Here is a 22,081-nt window from a genome sequence, read left to right as displayed (position 1 = left end):
TTTGTTTGTTTGTTTTGGCTTAATTTTGCAGTAATGAAATTATGATTAAAATCGAACATATCAGATGAGACAACCGATCTTCAAACAGGCAATACCATACTGACTGCACTTCACCTGACAGTGGAGCCTATGCACGCACTGTGTGAGGGTCTGAGTCTTCTTGGACACAAACACAATGACACTCCCATTTACGCCCAATTCTCCTGCTGTTGCCACTGCAGAAGCTAAGAATCAATCTAAAACGTACAGTATCCCTTTATGGTTTGACTAAGACCAGCCAAAACATCTGTTTAATCCTTTAAGGATGAGGCGCAACTGAAAATAAATTGTGCTATTTGAGCAACAAATATTCTTAAGCCTGTACTTTAATCCTTCACTATCCAGCCCCATGTTTTCATATTTTAAAAGTCACCTCTAACAATCATTTAACATTGTAGATGCCACCCTGTCTTTGCCTGTGCATACAGATAACATCTGTAGCGACAGCATGTTTATTTTCTTCAGAGATTGAGGTCAGCTGGAGCAAATAGACAAACTCTATTATCATTTTTCCAATTTATAATACAGACTGTTATGCAATGTTTGGTACAGAGTAAAGCTAGACTGTCCAGATTGCTACCAATATGCTCAAAGACTGCGGGCCAGACGCTTGACTCAGGATTTCAATCTGCATTTATAAAAACAATGCTGACTTCAGCTGCTAGTATCAGATCTCTCACATGCTTGTTTTGGCTAATAAGAGCTTTTTCCTCATCAAATATGATGTGTTTCGGTTCCACAGGTTACACTAACAGGCAATAAAACATGTTTGTATCTCCATTTCATCTGTTAACAAGTAGATGGGTTCACAGCCAGAAAATCCAACACAATGTAATGAACAGTTGGGTTGGTGCTAATGCTGCCAGCGATGAAATAAATGAACTGCAACTGTCAGGAAGTCATCCAAACAACAAAATATGCACATAATTCACACAGCCACCACAGGTCATTAACTCAGGTTGGTTGCAAAAGATGTAGACGCTACCATGTGGAGTTTTTAAGCACTACTAGCTCTACGGAGCAATGCTTTTATGAGCAAGTTACAGTTTTGTTCGTATCTCTTTTGTACACGCCAGAGGAAGCATGTGCACATGGTGACATGACGCCCATTCCTGCCAACTGTTTATCGGCGTTCACCTGATGAGTATTTAATGACCGTAACAAACCACAAACAAATGCAGCAATGTGTCAGCAAAAACAGGAAAGAGAAGGAATACAGGTAGCAGGTGTAAAGCATGCAGGTTTTACAATAGTAGTGCAGTTCACTCATTCAGTATGTTTACATGCAGCTTGAGAACATCGAATTATTGGCTTAGCCCGACTGAAATTGGACTATCCAAAGCTCGACTAACACACCTAGATATTTGATTTTAAAAACGAACTATTGCTGCATGCACCACCTTTTCTTTCGCAAGCTTTCACCCGGACAAAGAAGGAAAAGTCGAAGCCAGGAAGCCCGGAAAATCAAACAAACAAACACCATGGTGAGCGAGAAGCAGAAGGCGTACTTCTGGACGGACGAGGAAACTACACTCATGCTCCACCATCTTCACACGTCGTTAGCTTACTCTTCGGGTCAACTGGAACTAGTTCAATATGCACTGTATTAAAAAGGACACAGTGCCACCTATTGAGATGGAGTCAGACGTACTTGGTCAGAAATTCGATTTTCTCTTCTGCACGTATACTTAGACAAGACAAGAAGTCCGACTTGACTGATTATCCAAGCTATGAGCGTAGCATGTAAATGTACTGATTCACTCATTAATTTTCCGTAACTGCTTATCCTGTTAGGAGGCTGCAGCCCCTGAAATGAGACACAGCTTAAGTCTTGTGCATCTTTCTATAAACATTTCACCATAATTCAGCCTGAATATTTCTTGTTGCTCTTTTTTGGCAAATTTGGGATCATGAGGAGCTAGAAAAATAAAGGTCGGTGGTCTTAAACAAAGCTTTGAAACTCAACCCAAATGCTGCGATTGAAGGATGGTCCCACCTGTGAAAAGCCTGAAGCTAATTCTGATCCTGGTTCCTAAAGTGGAGCTCCACTGATTTTACACATCAAAGTCTGTTTACAGGTGTTGGGGGGTACTACTGCATGTGTCGAGAAAGTTGTGTAAAGCTCTCTGCGGCTCCACGGGGAGGTGTGTGAAGTCTGATGATTGCCACAAATGATGTCACATGAGTCAGCATGGGTTGGGGCTGAAAAAGTTTTGACAAGGTAAAAGAATGTGTGGAAGAAAGAAAAAGATCTCAGATTCTCAATTCTGATACTTTTAATCAACCTTTTAATAAGGAGAAAAAGGGCAAAACGTCCTCACTTTAGATGGTTTTCATTACATATTCTTGGTCAGCCATTTGATCCTCATATGTATACAACTACAGCAACACACACATATTCTACAGACCCGCACAAGCAAACAAACACTCCACATTCCTCCGACCACTCCACATTGTTGTGCTGAGGGAGGATTAGGCCTGCCCAGTGTTTTGGTATTTAGTTCTGCTCTATAATGCTCTTTAATTTCATTTGCCTCCTGCAGTCTTCCCTCGTCGTCCCTTAATCAAATAATAATCAGTGTTGTTGGTTAGCGGTTAAACATTTAGCTTTCCTCAAAGCCAGAGAACAATACCAATACATCTGCAAAGTGCGGAAATTCAATCCAAGGAAAGACAAGGCCAAGTCTGTGGCGGCGTCTGTGCCGGGTCGCTTTTGTTTATTTGAGGGATTTCGTTACAAAATGAGCCGCACAACATTTTAGAAAAACGGAGTATGTGCCAAATGAATAATAAATGTAAAACAATGCTACAGTAAGTGTTTAGTTCACACAAAAAACACCCTTTTACCATCTGGGTCGTTCAGAAAAGCTGATAGGCAAACTTCAAAAATCAATACAGGACTGAAAGTGGATCTCTCTCGTGGTTTCCTGAAGCCCACGGCATGGTCATGTAATAATTTCAGGGTTAAAGCCATTTGAGACGTTGCAATAACAGGCCTTTACAAAGGATCTGAAGCTCATTCAGCAGGGAAACCTCAAGCTATTACTGCAGTCACTGGCTGAAACTGGAATGCAGAAATTACAAAATGGTTTTTAATGTCAAGCATTTGCTAAAGCCGAACAAAGATTCAAACCCAAAGCTCCAGACGGAGGAGAACAAGCAGCATTTAATTCAGTATTTTGGATCATCAGGGCAACGCTTTGATGATGTTTGGGAATCAGATGAATATTTATGTTTCTGTTGGCTGAAATCTTTCAAGCAAATTGGAGCATTAGTTTGGCATCAGTGTGTGAACTTCCCACTGCAGAACTTAATCCTTCCGCTACAAGAAAAATTACCAAAGCTGAACTTGGGCTGTCACATCAGCTGAAAGTGCGAGTGGTGCTCTAAATGACTCCCCTGAGGCTTCACTGTGAGCAAACCACAGCAGCAACAATAACACATGATGTCATCACTGTGAGATGCACCGCTGCTGCTGCTGGTTGGTGACATCACCACAGGCACAGATGAGAAGCGTGGGAAACCACATCACACTTGGCGTAATTTGTTAAAAGCATTCTGCTGTGATGAGTAATCTGTCATGAGGAGAGTGAAGCCAAAGCCGCATCCATGTCTGAAGAACACTCTGGAGGTTTGCGCTGCAAGAGTCATGGTCAAAACCTAATGTTTGCAGAGAGAAGTCTTTTGGGCTGGTAGCAAAGGATTCACAGCGCACCAGACAAAAACAAGGAGCTGTTGAATGGACACCAAATTAAACCTTTAGTTGACAATATGACAACAGCAGTATGCCCATTCTTACACTGACAACAACCCTGAGGGAAAGTACTGCATGGTGGCTTCATTGATGCTGGCGTGGTGATACTAACACATCTAACTGTGTAACTTAAGGGTTTATTTTGACCAGACCAGAGCTGATGATTGTTGGGACAGTGGAAAGACAAATCGACTTTAAATAAAGTTTGTTTCACAATGATAAAAGTCCTGCATTTTTAAATTGAGTCTGGTGGTTTTGGCGATAGCGTTTTCAGGGCTGTTTCTGGTTCAACAAAAAAGATCTTCATTCCAGATCATCAAGTTCCAAAGCCTTTTCACACCCATCAGAGTGTGATACTAAAGCAGGATTTATACAGTACTTGTGCGCCAACTTTATGCAGAGCCTACGCCATTTTGAGCATTTATACTTGTGCAGTGGTGTGCCTGTGTCACTCTGCAGTTACACCTCCAAAACACTAATTAGCAGCGGAGTTTCTGTGAAGTGTAGTTGATTCAAAACACACATTAAACACACATTAAACATGGCTTAATAGAGACAATTTCAAACACAAGTACACAAATCAGCTTCACTATAACTCGCAGCATTCACAGACAAACACTTGTCTTTATCTGGACACATTTTCCACACAAATACAACATGCTAATGTTTTTAGCACAAGCCATTTTACATTGTATAAATTAGCCTAGCGGCTAGCAGACTTTTCCTCAACTCACATGAAGTCAGGGACAACAGCAACATTTAACAAAGGTAACGTTACAAAATTCAGCTCCATTACAACTCACAAGGTTCACTGACAAAAAAATTGTCTTACACTAAACATGTTTTCCAAACAAATGTAACATGCTAACGTTATTAGCACAAGCCTATGGCATTTTACATTGTATAAATTAGCTCCGCGGCTAACAAACTTTTCCTCTGCTCATATGAAGCCAGGGACAGCAGCAACATTTAACAAAGATAATGTTACAAAATTCGGCTCCATTACAACTCACAAGGTTCACTGACAAAACAACTGTCTTATACTAAACATGTTTTCCAAGTAAATACAATATGCTAACATTATTAGCACAAGCCTGTGGCATTTTACATTGTGTAAATTAGCTTAGCGAATAGCAGAGATTTCCTCTGCTCATATGAAGCCATAATAAATCACACACAAGACTTAAAATGCTATGTTTGTGGAGGCTTTATTGTCTTCACAATTTATTGTTTCTTATCTGTGAAATTAAAGTAAATAAAAGCTGTTTCCACTGAGGGAAATGGTTTCAGCTAGCAAACATAGACAGGAGGTCTGCGTCGCCACAATGTGTAGTTACATTTCTGGGGAGGTGCATGTCAGGCTACGTCAACGCAGAGCCTACACCATAGGTGCGATGACCATTTAACGCAGAAGTATAAATTCAACATAACACTGAAGGCACCATTTGGTGTCTCCATGAGAAACACCCTCTTGCATCTGTGTGTGATGCACAGCTGTGTCCTGGGTGAAACACATGGTTAATGTTGTCGCAGTAAGGTTTACACAACAAAACTACTTGATTAGCTTTAGAAAAAAACATCATGTTTTGGGTTATAATAAGTATGTCACTGATGTAAATACGTCATGTGAGTTAATTTAAGAACATGGTGGATAAACTTAAGTTACGTAACCTTAAAACAGCACTGACTTTTGGTTTCACACAGGACATGAACATTGGTCTCCTGGGTGAAAGTCTGTTTTACCCATCCATCATCCCTCCCTCCCACCCTATGTGGACTGTCTTGCTGTTTATACTACGTCAGTTGCTCTAAGCATCAGGAAGTTAGCTGAAAGTGTGGTGAGTCTCATAGAGGCGCCAAAGGGTGCCTTCAGCGTCAGTATCACACATAAAGAGGTGTGAAAAAGGGCTGAAATTAATGGTGCATATGTGAAAATAGAGTCCAGGTTGAAAATACCAAAGTTACCCTTTAAAACTCCACAGAACTTGGGTTCATGTATTTAGCTATGAAATAAAAATGCATTACTAAATGTGCAATCAAGGTTACACTTCAGATATAAACCGTTAAAAAAATCTGCTTCAACTGGCAACAATTTCACAACTCTCATCAGATTTCGATTCAAATATCACTATATCTGTGACGTAACCTTTCACCATCTCAGAAACTAAGTTTTCAGGCCCTTATAAAATTAAACTACATAACCAGCACACACAAGATGTACAGTATATCTATTGTTTTCTCCATATACACCAAAACTTTGCAGGCCCGAGGCTGATATCCTGAATATTAATGTGCATTAACGTAAACACCCTCACTGTTAAGTCCCAGTCTGTCCTCGGGCGGGGTGAGTGCACTCTGATCTGCTGTCCGCTCTGCCAGAGCTGTTCAGCTCTCACACATTCCTCCAGACCAGAGAAAATCGGTTAATCCCTCGAGAGCAGATAACCTAATACCGCTGGACACGCTGCGGTCAGACACCAGGGACAAGACGTTCTCAACTGTACTCTGCAGCTATGACATGACGACTTCCACAACACTACATATTCACTGTGGCATCATCCAATCTGTTTCACACCATTATCAACACTTAGGCTGTTTATTTCAAATATTATTTTAGGTTTATTTTATTATATCACATACGATGGTGTATATTCTAAACCCTTTTCTATAAAGTGATGTCTCATTTTGGAATAACACGAGTACTTAGGAACACGTTAAAAACTTTGCAGCTAATAATGAAACTGCTGCAGGGAAAGCTGAAGGATAATTAGTGATTGTCAAACTTATGAGGGAGGGGGGGGGGGTTACTATCACACACATACAAGTCTGAGGGTAATTTTCTGTCTCAATGAAGGTTTCCATTGGAGGAAAAATGAGTTTAGTCAGGGATGAAGCTTAATCCTCTGCTGTGAAATTGGCCCCAAATCTCTCTGGGAGGTATTGAGACACACCGATGGGACACAAATCTACACTTAAAATAACAAAATACCTTCAAGAACCCAAAAATGAAAGAATGGGGCGTCTTGGAGATCCAGCGGGCTGAATCACACGCTCTGCACTAGTGACAGTATAATTATGAGCTGAACATGTGACTTTTATCACAAGTTAACCCACCGTAGAAAGCGAAATCCCAGGACTACCAGAGCTCTACAGAACAGCGGGATCTGCCTCGAGAGTTATACAAGGAGGAAGAAAACGCTAATTTTGTGTCGATATTCAAATGAGGTATAGTCATGGCATATTAAAATGTCAAGTGACCTGTGTGCAGAAAGACTCTTGTGACTCAGATCTTTCAACAGTTGCAAGGAGCAGGATGTCGGAAAAAAGAAAGCACAGAACTGCCTTGCTTTTAAAACTGTATTATGACATTTATCCTAACACAAATTTGTTAATGACAAAACAACTCACTGTCTCTCAGGTTTATTTTGTGTCTGAATATAATTTGTAGCTTCTTAAAAATTTAAACAAGGATAGTTGCATTTCTAGTAGTGATGATGCAGCAAAAAACATTAGCAAAACGAGCATAAGGTGGACTGCATTCATAATGAATACGGCACAATGATATAAGTTGGCAGCACTGCTTAGTTATGCGAGAAGTATACTTGCTGCAGACCACGCGTGTGCATGTGCATCATGGCTGCCATGCGTATTTTGCGGTCGTTTGGCACGTAGACCGCTCACTTTGACGCCCCTCACGTGACGTGTGCGCGAGATACAATATTGACATGAACACTAGAGGCGCTCGTGCGAAGTAGACCTCTAGAGACCGTGAACGTGAGGTCGGGCCACACATACCATCTCCGATGACGGCAGAAATGACGCGTTTTCCTCTGCCGAGATCTTAAAAGACATAAAACTATAATCTCCTCTTCATCAAGAGTATCCATGTTTCCGGAAATACAGTGTCACCGCCTTCTTCGCTTTTCCCAACCTCTGTGTCTGAGTGCTGTGGTCTGCCCCTAGCGGAAACCACCAGTATCAGGCTGAAACTGTTAAGCTAACCAACCAGTGTAGGTGTTTGCAGATGGCTGTAAGGTGCTGCAGTTCTTCTGTTGAGTTGGCTGGGATGTATATGAAAAAACAAAGACTGTTGTTCATACTTAGTGTTTTCTGAAGACCTAGGGTAAGCCAAGTTGACAAATATTTGCTTTGTGATATGTAACTCCTTTTGCAGCGTCAAATACAAACAGCATTTATACCCTAAAACCTTTGCTTCCAGTGTTGTGTTCCCATGCTAGCTCTAAATAAGATCTAATTTCCTATGAACAATAATCCCTTTTAAGCACTGGCTTCAGTGGCTTCTGATCTGCGTTAACTCCTTATGTATATCACTAAGCATTGTTTCTGCCCTCTAGCAACTGCTCACCGTAACAACAGACAATAGCAATACATTTACATAATGCCTATTCTCTAATCACTTTAGTGCAGGAATTCTTAATTATTCTATATCCTCTTCTACCAGCCGCTACAATAGCAGCACTCATATCAATGCCATCTCCTCTGGTTTGTATGTGCACTGCATCTGACGTCCTACTGTGTCTCTCGCATACGAATCAGTATATACGTCAGTAACTTGTTGCTATGTCTCTGCATATCTCCAAGGCATATTTATTCTTCTCCATGAATAAAGTGATTCTGATCAGACAGTTTTTGCTCCAGCAGAAAGATTTTCAACTTTGTCAGAGAAACCAGAAAGATAGTTTCCTGAACTTTATAACAACTTACAGAGGCAGAGAGATCTGACGCCGTTTCCTCCTGTGGGATTCCTGGTTTAGCTCCTAACAGCGGCAGTCTTTTCACATAAGTACATTGTGAAATACACACACACACACACACACACACAGAGGCAGCGTTGTACAACCATGCAAATGTGCACAACGGTGAGAAATAAATTGTGCAGCAGTGTAAGAAATGTTTAACAAAACTGTGTGTTTGATGGGTAGAGTGAAGATACTATGAGATGGGAACTTTAAGTCGAGCAATGTAGGGTGAGACATCATTATAATGGAAATCCGAACTGGAGGAAGGGAAGGAATCAATATCTCAGCATACCTGTGCGTGTAAAATTTCTGTATCTGTTTACATTCTCATCTTCCGTTGTTAGCGCTTCTTTCTTTCTCACACACTCGACATCTCTGCTCTGTTATAATGCCTCCAAGGTTCAACATAATATCTGCAAAATGTTCAAGACAAAGCTGCAGTGGCACCGACAGCAGGGATCATCAGTACAGCACCTGAGGTTAGTGTTCACCCTGTGACAACCATTTTGCACCTCATATGCTGCTCAAAGCAAGATGTTACCCAAAAAGACAGACTTAGAAACAGAATCTGCAATAGTTTCATGTCAATAGATTTCTGTTTTTTTAAAAATAGTACTTAATAGTTAAATTGTTCAATATTTATGTACCCAGGCCAGTCTTGGACCAGGGTTGAATATAGACTGTCCATTCCAGAGTCTGACTGGAGCCAAATCCTATCCCTAATATGGCCTTAACTGAAGCCAAACACAGTTGGGCATACATTATGAATTCTACTTGGCCCAAGCCGCACCTGATCCTGGATCAACCCAAGCCTGACTTAATCCCAGCCAGCTCAACCTGAACCCATTGTCTATCCAAAAACAAGCACAACCTCATCTTAGCCTGACATGAACCCAATTCCTAGCCTGATCCTAGCCCAACCTAAGTCTGGCCCCATTCCAATTCCTGTCCGCACACAAGCGTGACCTGCTCCCCAGCCTACTTGATTCCTAGTGGGAAAAAAGCCTGTCCCAACCCCAAGTCCTAGCCCAATTCTAGCCTGATGCTAGTCCAATTTATAGCCCAATAATCTCTTAATTCATTGTCTATTGTCTCAAGCTTAATAATAGCCCGACCAAAGTCTGACTATGATCAAATTCCTGGCCTGACCCAAGCTTGACCTGCTCCTAGCCCTGCCCAAACCAAACTGAAACCCAATCCAATCCTGACTTGAACCTGAATCCTAGACTGATTCTAGCCCCACCTAATTCTAAACCCGCCTGATTCCTAGCGGGGAGAAAACATGTCCTGAACCTGAATCCTTTCTTAGTCCCAGCCCCGTCTCATCTCAGCCTGACCCAAGCCCACCCCCATCCTAATTCCCATCTGAACACAAGCCCGACCCAAACCCAAGTCCAAGCACAGTCCTAGTCTGATGCTAGTCCAATTTCTGACCCAATCCTAGCCGAACCTGGGTCTGACCTCAATTCAATTTCTGGCCTGACCCAAGTTCAACCTGATCCGAGCCCAACCCAACCTAATCTAATCCTGATCCAATCCTGACTCCTAGCCCAATCCAAGCCCCACCTGATCCTGGTCTGATCCAAACCCAACCTAAACCTGATTTCTAGCTAAACACAAACCAAAGCCCAACCAAAGTCCTAGCAAAATCCCAGTTTGATGCTAGTCTGATCCCTGGCCTACTCCTAGCCCAAACCAAGTCTGACTCCTCCTAGTGGGAAAAAGGCCTTCCCGAACCAGAATCCTAGTCTGATTCAAGCCCCACCTGATCCTGGCCTGACCCAAGCTCAATCTGATCCTAGCATCACCCGAACCCAACCAAAACCTGATCCAATCCTCACCTGGACACAGCTCCAAACTTGATCCTAGCCCTACCTGGTCCAAAACCCACCTGATTCCTAGCGCAAAATAAAAAAACCCTGTTCTGAAACCTAGCTTGATCCCACCACCAAGCCCATCCCAAACCCGATTCCTAACTGGACACAAGCCCAACCCGAACACAAGTCTTAGCACATTCCTAATCTGATTTTAGCTTGACCAGAGCCCACCAAAGCACGATCCAAGCCCTCAGTATGCATGCCAAAACTTGCCAAACCCAACCATACATGGTTATTATGCTCAGGTGGATGATTTGGTCAACAAAGCCTACAAGACAAAAAGTCAACATTAGTTTCGTTTAACCATGACTGCAGTCTTTCTCTAAATTTATCTAGACCTCAACCTTTAGAGATTTCCGATGAGAAAGCAGTCATATGGGTGGTTTCGGATAACTTTGACAAGTCATTCAACTATCAGCACTTGTTGTAGAAACCCAGTGTCTTCTCTCAACAATGATAGACAATTATCAGATGAAATTGCTCCTCCTTAAGCTGGATAACCTTTAACTACCAGTCTTGTTATATTTTAGACTATCTTGCTCCAAATCCAAGCGATATTAGTCCTGAAATAAGGGGCTATTTTAAGCTTAAATTGGCATGTCCATTTAGCATGTCTTCCCAGTTTTCAGGTTGAGTCAGCAAACAAAATGAAGAATTCAGAGCTTCATGTTAGAGAGAGACAAACAGGTAGAAAACAAAAAAAAACAAGTTTCATTGCTAAAAGTTACCTCTCCCACCAACCTCCCTCACCGCCCTCACCCTCCTACCTGAGTGCAGCTCAACTGGACTGTCCTGCAGACAAACATAAACAGCTGGATAGAGAGAAAGTAAAAGTAAATGCACCGTCTTCTCCTTCAGATAGCAAATGGAGGGAAAAGGGAGGAGAGGAGGACGAGTGTTTGGGTGGGAGGGGAGTGATGGATTGACTCTGTGTGTGTGTGTCCCTCTTTTTCTTCTGCATGGCTAACTCAAGCCAGACTTTATCTGCTCCCCGCGGGGACGGAGGGGGTCTGAAGGAGGAGGACTCCTGCTCTCTTTCTTTTTCTCTGCCCTCATTTTACATTAGTTTCGCTCTATCAATACTTCACCTTCTCCCTGTCACTCTATCCTGACGTTAGTCCCAAACTAGCTCTTTCACTTTGTCTGGTTATCCCCACGTCACTCCTCAGTGACATTATTAAATAATCCGTCATTTCATGTCTTCCATCTTTCTTCATCTGTCTCTCCCTTCTCTCCGAACTGGCTCTCTTTCTCGAGTCAAAGCAAATCAAATAACATTTTAGCAGCGTGACAGCAAAGAAGCCGAAGTTATCCAGAGTATCATAGAGAATTTATTCCAGGCTCTGTAGCATCTAAGCAGCCTAACTTTGTTTTAATCTTATTTAAGATATACATGGGACTCTTGGACTGTGATTCATAACATCTTTTTTCTTTTAAGTACAGTTGTCTTTTATCAAAACTGTGATATTGAATTCTTTGACTCAATTCTGGCCAACTCACTTTTGCGTCGTCAGTCAAAGTTCTTCCTCACCTTTCCTTAGTCTCTGACTGTATGAGCAGATATTTGTGTGTAGTTGCACTGAGCCACATACAGTCAGTCTTTCAGCTGAGAGTAATGACTTCCCTCGTGCCTTTCTCTTTTAATCTTTCACTCCCTTCCTCTGTTCATTTTTTATCCCAGTCATCTTTCTGTGTCCCTCCTCTCTCCTCATCAACAGTTCTCATTTGTCTTTTTCTAAGGCTAAATGAGGCAACTAATTACATTCTCATCACCGTCACTTTTGGGGATTTTCAGTGTACTTTTTGGATTCTTTTGAGTTTAAAACTAAGTTTTATAATTAACTCTTAAATCACTTAAACCGCATACATATGGAATCAGTGTTAATCTTCTCTATCAGCTCATCAGCAAATGTGGATGTATTATGTTGATTAAAGCATGTTGATTCATTGAAGTGATGTATTTTATGTCCCATACAAAAATGCACAGGTGAAATGCGATTAAGTTTGAGAGTAATGTCCAAAAACAAACACATGAAACAATGTGTCACACAACCACAGGAGCCTGTGCAAATTCCTCATGTGGAGCCCGGTCTCAATCCTAAATTGTTGAAATCTGACGGAAAAAGCCGTCCTTTACCATCGGCATGATACGTGGCCAGTTGCCGTTATAGGTCAACGGTGCCCAGTGGCATCAGGGGATGGGTCCAACAAACACCAACTTTCACCCAGGAAGAGTGTTGTTTGCATCCCGTAAGATTATAAAGCCAAACCCTGTTCTTTTTTTCTAAACCTAACCATGTGTGTTAGTTGTTCAAGGAAATACAAAAGTCAATTTGTGGTGTTGTAACGACATAGTGCATTTATTTTGAAAAAGACTGTATGTAAACGGTTAATATCCTGTGAAAATGGAAGTGTATCCTGAAAGAAGACAACTTGACACAGTGTCCCAGAACGTCAACAATCAATGCAGCCAGGGTACCTGCACATCGTATGTGGACGTGGAGTCTACGACCAAAAAATCAATATATGACAAGGTTGGAATGAGAATGTGTTGTCATGTGAAATCATGTGTCAGATTTGATTAAATGTAAATGCGCTGTTTTTACATAAGACTTACGTTTTACCTGTGACCTATCTGACAATCCAACATAAAATGGTTTATATGATATCCTACGAATTAGCAGCCCACGAATGACGCTACATCCCTAATGTACAGTTACATTATTAACATGAAGTTACAGAGGTGAGGTTTAGCAAAGTAAAGTTACTGTGGTTAGGTTTAGGAGAAGAAACATGGCGAGGACATACCTTAAAATTACTCAAAGTTCACACAATTCTGAACATGCATCTCCAGGGGAAAGTCCCGGGTTTTGTGACACATCAACAACCCAACCTGCCTCCTAATAAGACTGCTCGGGACTGCCTCCTTGTTTACTCCAGTCAGCGCATTGGTCGCATGATCGCATCCTATCAAAACAGGTGGGATATATACAAGTTTGGGTGCATTGTTTTCGAAGGACAACAAACAGTTTGTGAGAACAGCCTGGACAATCACATGTGCCAATTCGCATGTTAAGTATTACCTCAATTATGTGATAACAACCCATTTTTCAACGCAGGTGCCAGAAACATGTTGGCATTGAACATTTCTGCAAACCAAGGATAAGTTACATTTGCACATTATTGTGTCGGGGATATACTGCAACTCTATGTTTTAGCAACCACGCAGGTTTAGGGGCTGCACACATGCCGCTTCTTTAACCGCCTGGAAAACACGAGGTCAGGTGCTGGGCGCTACTTTTGTGCCTTTTGAGCTAGCTTCAAAAAGTGCAGCGGCAGATTGCATCTGAGATTGCTAAGCAACTTTAACAAGCATAGTATCTTAGCCTATTTACCTGAAATCCTGAGTGCATTGGTTGGTCGTCGTCACATGACATGTAGTGCGCGTTGCTGTGTTCCAAAAGTTGAACTCGGTCAATCTCGCGGCACTCCCTGAAAAACAGGTGCTCAGGCAGGCATTTGCACCGCAATGGTGTAGGTCTGGCATTTGAGTGCGCCTGCCGCGCAAACTGAAATGAATTTGAGGGCACAAAAAACATGGTATGTGTATGCCCCCTGAGGCACATAAAACCCTTGGGAACAGATGACATTTTACTAAAAATATCCGGTCTTGGGGGGCATGATCCCAGCATGGAATGCAGCAATATCTCAGCAAAAAAAACACCGCTTTTTGTAGCATTATCTCAACTGGAAAAACAGCCAAGGGTTGCTGAATCATGCACATGTGGTGCCTAAAATGCCGCTGGAAATGCAGCAATGACTTATCTTGTTGTTTGCTGGTCTCAATCAGTGGTCTCTACCTTGGCAAGCATCTCGCCTGGGTGACACGCTATCCACCATCCCCTCCACCTCCCAGTGACAAAGTCAGCTTAAATATTACATCACATTAGAAACATCGATATGATCCATATGAAACATGCAAATGTAAGGTGTTCGTGATTTGTAGAAAAATGCCAACATTTTCTTCTGGTAGCTGGGCTGCGTTTTTCAAATGTGAAACAGTGCTCCACATGTCATAAACTAATTAAATGTGTTGCAAGCGTGAGAAATTCACATGGGCTTTTATTTTCTAAGGGTCTCTTATCCTTCTACTGACTTTAAATGATCTTAGCACAACCATATCTCAGAGCGGTTGCCTGTGTGGAAAAGTAACAAAATCAGCTTGACGTCTACATAAGTAGAAAAGTAACAAAAGTAAGAACAGAATTTGGGACTTTTTCCAACTCCTCAGAAATAATCACATTTCTTTCTTTTTCTCTTTCTAATTTCCTCTCAGTCTTTCTGTCTCTGTCCTCTGGGTATTTCTATCTGTCTTCTATCTTTTCTTTGCAGTGCCGGCAAGTTCTCACAGTCTCCAAACGGGGTCAAATAACACCCCACCTGGTTTAATAAGACTCCCTTTAAAAGAAAAATATACCGGCTCTCTCTATGTTTCTCAGCACTCCTGTCACTGGAGCCATTTCCTGACAATATTCTGGGCAGATTAAGGAGGTTGGAGGTGATGGAGGGAGTAGAAGAAATGGGAGTAGAGGAAGAAGGGACTCTTTGGAATAAATAAGTCTTAAAATCCACCTTTAACTCCAAACTCTGTTATTAGAACTGCTCTTAACAAGAAAGAAGACACATCCACAGCCTCCTCATCCTCATCCACTCTGTAGTTTCACATTGCTTTTACAAAAAGGTCAGAAAGTAACAAGCCCAGATGTAAATGAAGGGGAGGAGACTTATTAAAGAAAGATTTACTTCAAGTTTCAACATGACACATGGGTTGTGAAAAATTGCATTTTGCGATATGTGGGAGGCAATTTTTCACAAGCCAGCCGTTTCATATCCAATCCATCGCCCAATTTTTGATGCAACCGCAGTCGCCGCCGTCTATCCGTTCGGTGACTCCTCAGTCGGTGCGACAAAATGAGGCCCTCCCATCTGCTCCCTTCACCAGAGGACACAAAGGAGGGACTGGAGAAAATGAGATCTGACATGTTTAAGTAGAAACAGATGAGAGTTAGAAAGGGAAGGGGGGTGGATCGGAGGGAAAAGAGGGAGGGAGATACGAGTTAACAGGCCTTTATAGCAGCTTCTGTATATACGCTCGGTTCAGACATGACCAGAGGCGAGGAATAACACAGAGATGAAGGCAGAGAGGGAGGCTGTTTGTTTTCTTCTCATCAGAAGAAGACAGAAACTGATGGGGAGCAGGGAGAGAGCAGGAGAAAGAAAGTCTTTCGAATAAATCCAGCGTCTCCTGGAAACAGACAATACTCTTGACAACTGTAAGGCTGTAGTCAACCAAAGAAAATCGCGCTTAATGAAAAATTCTACCTACTCTTACACCAACTGATTGGTCAACGGCAAAAACATTTGCACATCTTTGCAAAGGGAGCACCACATACTTACAAGATATTACAAATAACAGCAGCGTGATGAGGCGTTGAGCACCTACTCTGCACTGATTGCTGCAGGTTTGTTTTTTGTGTTTTTTTCCTGGTTAACAAGAGTGGAAAAATGTTCAACTTTTGGTTGGCGTCATTGCTTTGGATCAAACGTTGTGTTGGTCACTGTCACTCCCTTTCATCCACAGCAAAGGAGGGTATTTTATCATACCAAACAGTGATGCCTCCAAAGTGCATCAGCACTCAAGGTTGGGTGTTTTCAGAGGAGCACATTCAAAACACACATTAAACACACATTAAACATGGCTTAATAGAGACAGTTTCAAACACAAGTACACAAATCAGCTTCACTATAACCCGCAGCATTCACAGACAAACACTTGTCTTTATCTGGACACATTTTCCCCACAAATACAACATGCTGATGTTTTTAGCACAAGCCATTGGCATTTTACATTGTATAAATTAGCCTAGCAGCTAGCAGACTTTTCCTCTACTCATATGAAGCCAGGGACAACAGTAACATTTAACAAAGGTAACGTTACAAAATAAGGCTCCCTTATCCTAAAGCTGCCTTATACTAAACACGCTTTCCAAACAAATACAATATGCTAACGTTATTAGCACAAGCCTATGGCATTTTACATTGTATAAATTAGCCTAGCAACTAGCAGAGATTTCCTCTGCTCATATGAAGCCAGGATAAATCACACACAAGACTTAAAATTGAGCCTTTATTGTCTCCACAATTTATTGTTTCTTATCTGTGAAATAAAAGTAAATAAAAACTTTGCATTGCCGCGATGTGTAGTTACATTTGGGGAGGTGCATGTCAGTTTACAGCACAGGTTACGACGTAGGCACAGAGCCTACACCATAGGTACAGCGTCGTTTCAACGCAGAAGTATAAATCCTGCTTTACAGTGCTAACAGCATGAACAGTACTAACAACGGCATCAGTGCTGATAAAGCTAACAGTGTTAACATGGGGGGACATTTGTGGAGAGGTGTTACGCTTCCGCAATGACGGTTTATGTCTGGACAGTGTTATCAGTACTAACTGCTGTATGAACGCAGTGCAGAGCAGCAGCAAATAGCTAGCCAGTGGGATACACACACAGGGAATCACATGCACTAAATAACATGCCCACCTGGACCGTCTAACACAACAAAGAACAGAGATGCTCAAAACCCAACCCAAAGAGAGGGAGTGTTACTTCATTCACTGCTCAGGATGCCATCACTCCACTGTATCTTTACACAGCAATCAGAAGTTATCTGCTGTATTAATGCTCTGACTGTCACATACAGACTCTTAAAGCCTTTCAAATTCATCTCCTGTCCTTCTTACAAAACACGCAGCCCACCCCGCCACAAAGCACACTGACGTGTGATTTATTTTGTTATTTTATGTTGAAAGGTCTGTTTCTTATCTAGAAATAATTCTGTGATTAAAAGTGCAACGCCAAATTTCTTGCTCATTTCTTGTTTTCCCAAGGTTAATTTCAAGGTGCAATTTAATTTCGTACATTTTAATTTCAAAGATTAATCTCACAAACACAGCGGATGAAGGGAAGGCGTTGAAAAATGATCTTGGGAAAAGAGCAGCACTGAGGAAAGATGAGAGGAAACTAGAGCAAAATGAAGGTTTTGGAGGAATAATACCTCTCTGTTTCATCTCCTCTGGTTGGATTAACACTGGTTGCACACACACACACACACACAGACAAAGTTACTGATGATCCCAGTTGATAAGTGTAATTCAGTAATGTCAGTGTAATGCAACAGTCCTGAGGTTTGAATCATTTAATCCAATTAAAGTACCATCTTACCACCGTTAACTTCACTCAACTTACTCCAGACCTATTATCCTCACTACTATCCTTCCCTTCCTACTTGTTTTCTTCCTCATGTTCTTTGTTATCCCACTTTTATTTGAGTACATTTCCTCTTTTTTGTGTCATTTTACTAAATTCCTGTCTTTTATTTTGTCTGCCATTCTCACTTCTACCCCTCCTTCATACCTAGACACTGGATGACAAGATGGCGCCTATTCACTCCAATGTAGTTGCTCGCCTGACGCATACGTCAAAAAAAACTTGCCTGCAATATCCCACTTGGCTCATGGACTTCACATTGTGATGATGTCACACATGTTTAAATCACTTTTCTCGTCTCCAAGAAGGTTTTACAGATATTAAACAGATACATACAGTACAGGCCAAAAGTTTGGACACACCTTCTCATTCAATGCGTTTTCTTTATTTTCATGACTATTTACATTGTAGATTCTCACTGAAGGCATCAAAACTATGAATGAACACATGTGGAGTTATGTACTTAACAAAAAAAGGTGAAATAACTGAAAACATGTTTTATATTCTAGTTTCTTCAAAATAGCCACCCTTTGCTCTGATTACTGCTTTGCACACTCTTGGCATTCTCTCCATGAGCTTCAAGAGGTAGTCACCTGAAATGGTTTTCCAACAGTCTTGAAGGAGTTCCCAGAGGTGTTTAGCACTTGTTGGCCCCTTTGCCTTCACTCTGCAGTCCAGCTCACCCCAAACCATCTGGATTGGGTTCAGGTCCGGTGACTGTGGAGGCCAGGTCATCTGCCGCAGCACTCCATCACTCTCCTTCTTGGTCAAATAGCCCTTACACAGCCTGGAGGTGTGTTTGGGGTCATTGTCCTGTTGAAAAATAAATGATCGTCCAACTAAATGCAAACCGGATGGGATGGCATGTCGCTGCAGGATGCTGTGGTAGCCATGCTGGTTCAGTGTGCCTTCAATTTTGAATAAATCCCCAACAGTGTCACCAGCAAAACACCCCCACACCATCACACCTCCTCATCCATGCTTCACAGTGGGAACCAGGCATGTGGAATCCATCCGTTCACCTTTTCTGCGTCTCACAAAGACACAGCGGTTGGAACCAAAGATCTCAAATTTGGACTCATCAGACCAAAGCACAGATTTCCACTGGTCTAATGTCCATTCCTTGTGTTTCTTGGCCCAAACAAATCTCTTCTGCTTGTTGCCTCTCCTTAGCAGTGGTTTCCTAGCAGCTATTTGACCATGAAGGCCTGATTGGCGCAGTCTCCTCTTAACAGTTGTTCTAGAGATGGGTCTGCTGCTAGAACTCTGTGTGGCATTCATCTGGTCTCTGATCTGAGCTGCTGTTAACTTGCGATTTCTGAGGCTGGTGACTCGGATGAACTTATCCTCAGAAGCAGAGGTGACTCTTGGTCTTCCTTTCCTGGGTCGGTCCTCATGTGTGCCAGTTTCGTTGTAGCGCTTGATGGTTTTTGCGACTCCACTTGGGGACACATTTAAAGTTTTTGCAATTTTCCGGACTGACTGACCTTCATTTCTTAAAGTAATGATGGCCACTCGTTTTTCTTTAGTTAGCTGATTGGTTCTTGCCATAATATGAATTTTAACAGTTGTCCAATAGGGCTGTCGGCTGTGTATTAACCTGACTTCTGCACAACACAACTGATGGTCCCAACCCCATTGATAAAGCAAGAAATTCCACTAATTGACCCTGATAAGGCACACCTGTGAAGTGGAAACCATTTCAGGTGACTACCTCTTGAAGCTCATGGAGAGAATGCCAAGAGTGTGCAAAGCAGTAATCAGAGCAAAGGGTGGCTATTTTGAAGAAACTAGAATATAAAACATGTTTTCAGTTATTTCACCTTTTTTTGTTAAGTACATAACTCCACATGTGTTCATTCATAGTTTTGATGCCTTCAGTGAGAATCTACAATGTAAATAGTCATGAAAATAAAGAAAACGCATTGAATGAGAAGGTGTGTCCAAACTTTTGGCCTGTACTGTATATCATAAATCTATAATAAATAGAGTCATAAATGATCTTGTTTACAGTTGGAGGTGTCTTGCAAACAGTTTTACAGATGTCTCTTTTATAATGGTGGTCTATGGGGAAAATGCTCTTTACAGGTGATTTTTTGCTGCAATACCACAAGTGGCCACTAGGGAAAATTAGCTGCAGGCTGAGCTGCTCTCCTGAAGTCCTGATACCTTCCTGTTCTTTCCATTTTTCAATTTTCTTATCCCCACTTCTGGTTTCGTCTGACCCACACTAATATTTTTCATTCCGGCGTTTTCATTTTGTTTTATTGTATTTTATTTTTATTTCAACTTTATGGTCCTCTCTCCTGCTGGGAGCCTCTCATAACTCAACTCTCGCTTCCTCTCTCTCGAAGCCACAGCCCACTCCCCCCTCCATCATTATCCCTTCTTCTCCCTGTAAACACTTTTGCTGCCCAGAGGCCATAGACACACACACATTCGGTAAGAAACTACATATAAACACTCACTTATACACACTTTTGCACACACAGCCCTGCCTCTGTGAGTGTGATCTTCCAAAGCTCCATCCCACAGCAGATAATGAAGCCAGAGAGCAGCCAGACTGTAATCCCTATAAGGAGTGGAAAGAAGGAGAGAAGAGACCAGCTCCTCTCTGTCAGGGCATCTTCTCTTTCTCTATATATTTATCTCATTTTTGTCTCCCTGACTCTCTGCTTCCTCTCCTTCATGTTGCCTAGAATTGAGTTTTTTGGCGGCAATTAAAAAGAGAGGCCCGAGGACTGAGTATATGTAACAGACTTGTGAGAAACCTCTGAGAAATCAAGAAAATCTACAACTCTGTGAGCTCACAAAAGCTTTTCAGACTTCTAAAAAAGAAACAATGTGTAGAGACATTTTTACTATTTTTGGGAAAAAACTGAAGTGCCAGTTTGAGTCTCCAGGCAGTCAGAGAGGAAATTGAACCTCTTACCCTGATGGTGCATTCAACAAAGCAATCATCAAGTCATTTCCTACAAAGCGCAGAGATTGAGAGAGAACTCAGCCAGAGTGGGCTTGGCAGAGAGAAGCCCGGATACAGCGGTCAGTGCCCGTCAATAACCAATCAGATTTCAATGTTTAGAGGTGATTGTGCCTGGTGATAGACGAGGTGTCTTTGCAAAGCCCTCCAAACCACAAAATGCATCGTTTGCCCTCTAGAACGACACACAGGAGTGATTTCTGATCTGATGTTTGTGACTTCCAGAACTGCTGAGAATTGCTGTTGAATAAATCTGTTGTGTGATGTTATAACACCGTGGTTAAGGTTTGGTGAGGTTTAGGCGCAAACACTACTTCATCAGGTTTAGAGAAAGATCATGATTTGGGGTAATAGACTGACTACATTAATGTTCAGGGATCTTTGTTGCCATGGTAACAATAATGAGCACTTAAATAAGGTTAGTGAGCGATCATGGTCACACTATGCAGGACTGTCTGTTCCAGCAAAAGTAAAAGTAATGCGAGATTTATACTTCTGCGTTGAATCGACGCAGTACCTACAACATAGGCTCTATGTCAACGTAAAGCCTACACCATACCCTACGGCGTAGCCTGACATGCACCTCCCCAGAAATGTAACTATGTGTCACCGCGACACAGACCTCCCGACTATTTTTGTAAGCTGAAACCATTTCCCTCAATGGAAATGAAGCTTTTATTTACTTTAATTTCACAGATAAGAAACAATAAATTGTGAAGACAATAAAGCCTCCACAAAAATAGCATTATAAGTCTTGTATTAGATTTATCTTGGCTTCATATGAATAGAGGAAATCTCCACTTGTCGCTAGGCTAATTTATACAACGTAAAATGCCATAGGCTTGTGCTAATAACGTTAGCATGTTATGTTGGAGAACGTGCTTAGTATAAGACAGTTGTTTTGTCAGTGAACCTTGTGAGTTGTAATGGAGCCAATTTTGTAACGTTGCCTTTGTTACATGTTGCTGTTGTCCCTGGCTTCATATGGGTAGAGGAAAAGTCTGCTAGCAGCTAGATCTAGCTCTAATTAATACTGTGGAAAGTGCCATAGGCTTGTGCTAAAAACATTAGCATGTTGTATTTGTGGGGAAAATGTGTCCAGATAAAGACAACTGCTTTGTCTGTGAATGCTGCGAGTTATAGTGAAGCTGATTTGTGTACTTGTGTTTGAAATTGTCTCTATTAAGCCATGTTTAATGTGTGTTTAATGTGTGTTTTGAATCAACTGAACAGCACTCCACAGAAACCTCCGCTGCCAACTAGTGTTTTGAAGGTGTAACTACAGGGTGACACAGACACACCACTGCACAAGTATAAATGCTCACAACGGCGTAGGTGACG

At 41.8% G+C, this 22,081-nt stretch overlaps 1 protein-coding gene across 3 annotated transcripts in view; it reads right to left on the bottom strand.

Moving 5' to 3' along the window:
- The window catches only part of nhsl2 (NHS-like 2), a 222,453-nt gene that overhangs the window by 148,297 nt on the left and 52,075 nt on the right, over positions 1-22,081 (bottom strand). Inside the window, exon 1 of one of the 3 annotated variants that reach the window (XM_078164060.1) lies at positions 11,198-11,288. The exons of the other annotated variants lie outside the window; for them this stretch is intronic. The gene's annotated coding sequence lies outside the window, so the exon portion shown is untranslated. Of the gene's footprint in view, positions 1-11,197; positions 11,289-22,081 lie in introns of those variants that run through there. 3 annotated transcript variants of the gene reach the window in all.

The sequence above is a fragment of the Epinephelus lanceolatus genome, chromosome 22, assembly GCF_041903045.1.
Source record: "Epinephelus lanceolatus isolate andai-2023 chromosome 22, ASM4190304v1, whole genome shotgun sequence".
In the NCBI taxonomy this organism is placed as follows: Eukaryota; Metazoa; Chordata; class Actinopteri; order Perciformes; family Serranidae; genus Epinephelus; species Epinephelus lanceolatus.
The sequence above is the reverse complement of the archived record's forward strand: the minus strand, read 5'-3'. Positions and strand labels throughout refer to the sequence as shown.